The sequence below is a fragment of the Ochotona curzoniae genome, unplaced genomic scaffold (assembly GCF_017591425.1).
Source record: "Ochotona curzoniae isolate NIBS_2020 unplaced genomic scaffold, NIBS_Ocur_1.0 scaffold_4683, whole genome shotgun sequence".
Lineage (NCBI taxonomy): Eukaryota > Metazoa > Chordata > Mammalia > Lagomorpha > Ochotonidae > Ochotona > Ochotona curzoniae.
In genome coordinates, this window is record NW_024467121.1 from 25,102,287 (window position 1) to 25,110,423 (window position 8,137).

The window sequence follows — 8,137 nt, forward strand, 5'->3', positions numbered from 1 at the left end:
TCATCTCATCGTTTTAAATTTGATGGGCTTTGTTCCTTTTCGTAAAATTTTTTATTGGCAGAGTTATAAATTGAAGAAAATTCATTTCTATATCTTTCTCTAGATTACTTATCCTTTCCATATTTTTTCTCCAAATAATATGAGTTTTTAAACAGCATGGTACTGACATAAAAGTCAACACATAGATCAAGATCAATGGAACAGAATAGGGAGAGCAGAAATTAAACCACATTCATACCGTCAATTGATTTTTGATAAAGCTGCCAAGAATATACATCGGAGAAAGTCTTTTCAATAAAAGTCCTAGCAAATCTGGCTATGCATTTGTGAAAGAATGAAATTAGATTCTGTCCTTTCACCATATATAAAACTCAATTCCATATTGATCAAAGACATACATACTAGGCTCAAGACAATAAAATTTCTGAAAGAAAGCCTCTTCAAAACATTGTACACCTAATGATTTTTTGGACAAGATCACAAAAGTATAAGCAACAAGGCAGAACTAGACAAATGTGATTATATCAAATCTAGAAGCTTCGGCACAGCAAAGGAAACAATCAAAAGAGTGTAAAATCACCTGCAAGAATGGGAAAAATAATTACAAGTTATATATGTGACAAGGATTAATACACACAGTATTATCAGGAATTCAGAAAACTCAGCAACCAAAAACAAACAATCCAGGTATACATGAGTAAAGTAACTGAATAGACAATTCTTTAAAGAGCATATACAACAAGTCCATGAAAAAGTGCTGAATATTATTATTTACCAGTGAAATACAAATCAAAACTGCAATGAGATATCTGGTTATTTAAAAAAAGCAAATAACAAATGTTGGCCAGAATGGCAATGTTTGGATGTTACATTAATATAGCCACAAGACCTGTACTATGATGTTGCATACTTATCCTCCATCTCCCAGAGCAGCATCCCATATGGTGCCAGTTTGTGTCCCAGCTGCTTTACTTCTGATCCAACCCCTTGCTTATCTTCCAGGAAAACCACAGAAGATGACTCAAGTCCTTGGGTTCTTGTATGCATGTGAGAGACTCAGAGTAAGTTCCTGGCTCCTGGACCTAGCGTAGTGGCCTAGTGGCTAAAGTCCTTGCCTTGCACAGATCAGGTTCCCATATGGGCGCCAGGTTCTAATCCCAGCAATACCATCACTGGGTATACAACCAAAAGATATGAATGTGTTTCATCAGAGATACCTGTTCCATTTTGTTGCATCACTGTTCATAATAACCAAGTCAGGGAATCAACCAAAATGTCCATTATCCGATGAATGGATAAACACAGATAGCATCTATATGTAACTGGATGCTGTTCAGCCAGGAGAAAAAGAATGAAATCTTGTCATTTGATGCAAAATGGATGTCACTTTAAGTGAACTAAGCCAGAACAGAAAGACAAGTACTGAATGCTCTCTATTATATGTTGAGGTCAAAACAACAACAAAAACAAAAGCATGGAACCAGAGGCTAGGATAATTTGGGGGTGGGATAGAGTGAGTTTGGAAATGGGTTCCATATCAATTTAATTGAAGGAATAATTTCCTAGTGTTTTGCAGCACAGTTTGCAACAATTCAGCAGATGTTGTATGAAAAAGTGAAAAAAAAGCTCCAAGCCTCCAATAATTACCTCACTTCAAAGAAGAACTATTCTCCCCCTTCTTTTTTACTAGGCAAAGAAATTTATTTATCTTTATTTCAAACTTTATTCCCAGGTTTTTCAGCTTAATTAGCTGCAAAGAATAATTTGTGTATAAGCAAAAACTAAAAAGAGCTGCCCTGTTCAAGGGGCTTGAGCTTAAAAGCTTTAGAAATCTAGATTTTATCACATCATAAACAAAACAATTTTTTTTAAAAAGTCATAATCTAAAATAGCAGCTCCAAGTAACTTAATCAAATTTTACTTTTCTTCAGAAGTTGACTCCACTCAGTTTGCCTCATTCTTAGAAGCCTCATCGAAATTCTCACCAAAATATGGAACTTCATCCTCCTCCTCTCCAGTGGCGAGTGATGCTTTTCCGTCTCACAGATTGGGTAGAGCTTCAGCTAGCCTTCTCAAGCTGGTAAGGCTGTCTGCATCACACTGAGTTATGATGCCTGGGAGCATTCCTGTTGGCTGCTTTTGTCTCTGCGTGGCCAGCATTGGTGAGCATGTTTGCTGCCTGGAATCCTGAATCTCAGGGTAGTTAAACTGGACCATTGTTCCTTGGTTTGTAAACATGCTCACCTCTTAGATAGAGATATTGTTCACTCCTAATTTCTTTAAGGAGAACTGAAGTGGTTTTCGTTATTGGCTGTTGCTGTCCTATGAATCAGCTACTTTCTGTGAGCAGTTTGCTTCTCACCAATGTGCACGTGTGCCTGAGGTTTGGCAAGTTTTTCTGGTTCATAGTTTCTTTCATTTGAGGCTCCTCAAAGGGAAACTATCAGCTACTCCGTTCTGATCAGTACACATTGTATACATGCATTGAAATAATAAGCATTCCACTGGATAATATGTTTTGGTTTTGGATTTACACAGAATTACTGAGAAATCGGCATTTCAGGATATTAAGAAAAGTATTGATTTACATTTCCTCACTACCATGGAATCAGAAATTGAAATTGTGAAAGACTAAGAAACACTGACAGTAAATGTCATTGAATGGAGAAAACTACGAAAATGTAACACATAAATGACAGGTGGGATGTTGGATCATATGACATGTCAGTAAAAGCACATTAAAAGAAAGATATGTTAAATAGGAATGAATTTTATATAATTCTGTAACAATGTTTATTTTTTTGATTTTGCTACTTATAGTCATATATATTGTTAATATTAAGGGAAACTAAGTGAAGAGCAGATAACAAAACTATAAATAATGCATTTTAATCCCTCAACGCAAAATATCCAGTTGCCAAATTAAATTACTCAACAATGCAGGGAGATAATTGGATTTTGGAAAAATGAATTAATGCCCTCAGGTGACACCCAGCAGGGGCAGCAGTTCAGTGCTGTGCTCTGAGGGGCAGCAAGGTCTCATTTCATGCAGCTGATGTTGTTTATCCAGCGATGACATACGAGAATTTAACCCAAAGAAGGGAAATGCACTACTTGAAGTAGCCAGCCATAATTCTGGATGCATCTATCTGAAAATCTTAAAAAAGAAGATTTATGAGGAACAGTTTTAGAATGTTTTTGCGTTACTTGTTTCCCATGAAAATAGAATCACCTATAATAGAATATTTGAGAGTCTTCATGCACAAATATATTCATGGAAGAAACAGAGCCAAAGAAAGACTGACTTTTTTTCCTTGATGGTACCTGGGCATCGTTAGGCCCCAAAGGTATACATTACTGGAATTTGATTCCAAGGTTAAGAAAGTTGATATAAAATAAACATATTAATTTGCTACTACTAAACAGAAGATAAGGTTGTAAATTTTCCAGGAGCTCAGCAAAGTTATATAAAAATCTCCAAAATATTATTCACATATTCAGCTGCCTCTGCAATTGTCACTCCTCTTAACAATATCCAATAGCAGGAACTAAGTAAAATACACCGAGTTGAATGCCAAACTAATCAATCCTTTCAATGACTAGTATAAGACAAAGTATAAACTTATTAATGTTGTCCTTCAGGGAATACCAATCTACAAATATTGTATTGTGCATAACCAATAACAAAGAAAGTTAGAATGTATATACATGTGTGCATAGATGTATTTGTAATTCAAGAACTTCATGAGAAGTTGAAGTAAAATATGCATATTTCAGTAGTGATATATTTGAAGTATGTGAAATATAATAAACAACAGTCTTTTAAATCATATTCATTGCCATGGCGTGTTTGAGAGATTTTGCAGACATACATTTGTTTACATGTATATAGTAACTAAAGAAAAATTACACTCTTCCTAAAGTTACCAGATAAGTATGCCATGGAGTTAAGTAGAAAAAATTAACTAGGTTAGAAGATGACCTAAATGAAATGTCTTATAAGACTCTATTAAACACTTTGTTCTGTTCTTCCCAACAATCATTTGATTATTTGATCTGCATGTGGAAAGTTTTCTAACTTGGAAAATATAGCAGGCAACAGAAAGCAGTGTATTTATCATGGACAAGATAACCTCATTGGCCATTAAAGTGTAACTCCTGATTTGCAGATCAGTATTCTGTTTTCAGTAGGCTATGTAAATTGTGTATCCTTGAGAAAAATCAATTCACTCTCTGGGAAGAAAATACATGTTTCTGTACCATTAAGCTAGGAGATTAGTTCAGCATTTTCTCAACTGTCTCCCTCAGAATGGAAAGTCTTAACACAATGCTCACTCAGTCTGTTCGAACAACTATACACCCACATATAAAAATTGAATCCAGGCACAGACTTTATATTTTTCTCAAAAATGAGAATATGACTAGAAGGCAACATAGGCAATATTGGTGCCTTTAGGCTTGACAGCATTGTCTTGCATAAAGCACCTAAAATATAATCTATGGAAGAGAATGAGAAGTTAGATTTCATTGAAATTGATAACTTCCCCAGAAAAGATTGTTTAGTAAATGAAAGGAACCACAGACTAGGAAAAGATAGTTCAAACACACATAAAATAATAGTTTTGCATCCAGAATATATAAACAACTTGAAATTCAACAATAAGAATTCTTTAGTGGAGGGTTGAGCTTGTGATTATAAAATAAACTGGAGCTGTGTAACTGTAAAAATTAAAAGAAAAAATAAGGGAGGAAGGTGGGAGTGCGGCAGGAGGGAGGATAGGGCGAGAAGTACCATTGCACTCTGAAATCCTTACATATGAAATATGTGAAATTAGTTCACCTTACATAAATAAAAATGTAATAAGTGAAATAAATACTAGTAAGGATTCAGGAATTCAAAATGATGTAGCCTTGCACCCACGTGGGAGACCTGGAAGAAGCTCTTGGCTTCAGGTCTGCTCAGCTTGGGCCGTTGTGGCCATTTGAAGAATGAGCAACAGATCAAGATTCTCTCTCTCTCGCTCTCTCTAACTCTACCTTTCAAATGAAAATAAAATCTTTTAAAAATTCATTTATTTAATTAATTAAAGGACAAAGAGGCTGACATAGACACACATACAGACACAGAAAAAGAGAGAGAATAAGTGTGCATGTTTCCATCCACTGTTCTATTTCCATAAACAGCTGCAACAGCCAGATTTGGGTCAACCTGAACTCAGAAGCCAGGAACTCTATCTGGGTCTTCCACAGTGGTGGCAAGGGTCCAAGTACTTGGGTCATCTTCTGTTGCTATCTCTGGTTTATTAACAAGAAACTGGATCTGAAGTAGAGCAGCTAAAACTTGAATTGGCAGTCCAATTAGGGATCTTGGCATCACAAGCAGCTGTTTAACACAATAAGCCACAAAATCAAGCCCAGCAACTTTATTTTACAAATTCCTTTAAGAGAATCAAAAAGATCTGCAAGTCATTGAAATACAAAAAAAAGTCATAACATTGAGTAATTTCTCAACCAAAATGATTCCTCGTGGGGAAGTTGAGAGATCAATACAGAAACTACTGTTTGTATGAAGCTGATATGTTCATGGCTGTCCATTTTGGGAATATTCATTCAATAACCATTGATATGATTTGCTGTTGACTGTTCATAGTATCCATGCCAAAAGTGGAACACTGAATCAGACATTTTTACAAATGGTATTTTAACTTTTACATTCCTCCAGAATATGAATAATGAAGTAATTTTTGCCTCTAATTTGAGGAACAGGAGAAGTGGTATTTTAGTGAGTGAGGGGCTGAAAATAACTAATCATAGTTGCATAGCATATTGAAAGGGATAAATGACTTTATGCAAAAGAGAGAGTGAGAGAGAAAATCCAGATAGCCGAATAGGGTAAGCACACATTTAAATAGATGGAGAATCATCAGCCGGGGTGAAACAGAGAGGGCCGATTTCAGGAAACAGGAGAGAACAAGCCTATGGCAGAGGGGCACATGAAGACTGACAGACATGGGAAAGCAGCCATGACAACGGTGACCAGATAACCCAGCAGCAGTCAGTGAGCAGCAATCCAAGCTCTACCAGCAGACAGGTCATCAGAAGTTCAGGAGGCGAACCCAGGTAAAGAACTGGCCATCCTACTAACTTGTTTGATCCAATCATCAGCAGCAGAGACAGAGCAGCAGGCCCCAAGCAGATGGTGCAGGCAACAGGGTGGCATTCACAGGTCAAACCCGCACCAGTGCAACCTCAGGCACCATTTTTTGTAGTGAGGACATCTGTGGGACTGGAGGGACAACAGCTAGCTACACATGCATTAGGCTGAGAGCAAGCTCATTTCTGGCTCAGTACGTTGCACTAGCTGCATGGGGAAACAGTATCAAGGTAGCATCATACAGGTTCCGCCTAAAATAGGTACGGGTAGCACACAAACCTGACAGGTAGCAGATCCAAAACCCACCAGTGCCACATCAGGTGCCATCTTGCACAGTGTGGCAACGGCTGAGATTGGAGGGGCAACAGTGAGCTGTGCATACACTAAGTGGGAGCCAACTAACTTCCAGCTCAGTGCATTACACCGGTTCCACAGGGAAGAAAATACAAAGTTTGGCATACTACGGGTCCTACCTAAAATAAGTCCAGGTATTAGATATTAATGACCTATAGGTTCCAGAAAGATTAGTACCACCAACAGCCCTGTTATTTAGGACACCTGATGTCTCCTTAACCCTGAGAACAACTCAAACTGGAAGTTAACAAAAGGTTGTATAGAGTACAGAGACCATGGTGGAAGCCTGACACAAGAATCAATGCCTGAAACTTGATTAAGGGAGTGCCACAAGTGACTATAAACGAAGAATTGGGCACCAAACTTAATACATATAATCAAACTGTAGACCTGTGGTTAAAACAGTTTAGGAACCTGTCCTAAGGAGAATAATCTGCCATCCAGAAGTGTAATGACCAAGAGCAAAGGAAGAGACAAAGGCACAGTGAATATTACTGAAGACTCCCTGCAAAGGAGCAAAAGCCTTTGTCAGCCTCAGAGCTAACTTATGAATACATCAAATAAATGGGGGATACAAAACTTTAAAAACATATTATAAAGCTTCTTGTCAACAAAGAAAAGCACATGCAGGAATTTAAGGAATATGTCACACAGCAAATAGCAAAACTGAAATAAAATCAAGCTGAATTATTAGAAATGAAGGACGCAATGGAGCAAATTAAAGATTCAGCGGAAAGTCTCAAAAATAGAATGAAGGAGGCAGAAGAAAGAATCTCAGAAGTGGAAGATATTTTTTGCCACAATGGGGAAATAATCAAAAAGCTGGAAGTGGAGCTGGGTCAAGCTAAAAAAGGTATTCAAGAATTAAGAGACACTATTAAAAGGCCGAATATAAGAGTTATAAAAGAAACCAGCGGTTGAAGTCCTCGCCTTGCAGGCAGCAGGATCCCATGCTGGCACCGATTCTAATCTCAGCAGCCCCACTTCCCATGCAGTTCCCTGCTTGTGGCCTGGGAAAGTAGTTGAGGATGGCCCAAAGCCTTGTGACCCTGCACCTGTGTGTGAGACCCAGATGAAGCTCTTGGCTCCTGGCTTCAGATTGGCTCAGCTTAGCTGTTGTGGCCACTTGGGAAGTGAACCATTGGATGGAAGATCTCCTCTCTGTCTCTCGTCCTATCTATATATCTGACTTTCCAATAAAACAAATGAATCTTTTAAAAAAGTATTCAATGAAATAATAAAGGAAAACTTCTTTAATTTAGAAAAAGAATTAGGAAACAGAATACAGAGGGGCACACAACCCACAACAGGGTTGACCAAAAGCAATCTTCACCATGGCATATGATAATCAAGTTCTCTTCAGCTGAACACAAGGAGACAATCACTAAATGCGCATGTGAAAAAAAAAACAATTGATATATAGAGGAATGTCAATTAGATTCACAGTTGACCTCTGACAGGAAACTATACAGGCCATAAGAGATGGAATGACATATTCCAGATTCTAAAAAGAAAAAATTGCTAGTCCAGAAAAATGTACCAAGCAAAGCTTTCCTTTGTCTTTGCAAATGAAATAAAACTCTTCCACAATAAAGTTCAAAGAGCATGCCTCTTCCAGACCTGCCCTAC

At 37.5% G+C, this 8,137-nt stretch overlaps 1 pseudogene; it reads right to left on the reverse strand.

Moving 5' to 3' along the window:
- Positions 1 to 1,944: 1,944 nt before the first annotated feature.
- Positions 1,945 to 6,481, reverse strand: LOC121148220 (annotated as a pseudogene).
- Between the last annotated feature and the right edge of the window lie 1,656 nt (positions 6,482 to 8,137).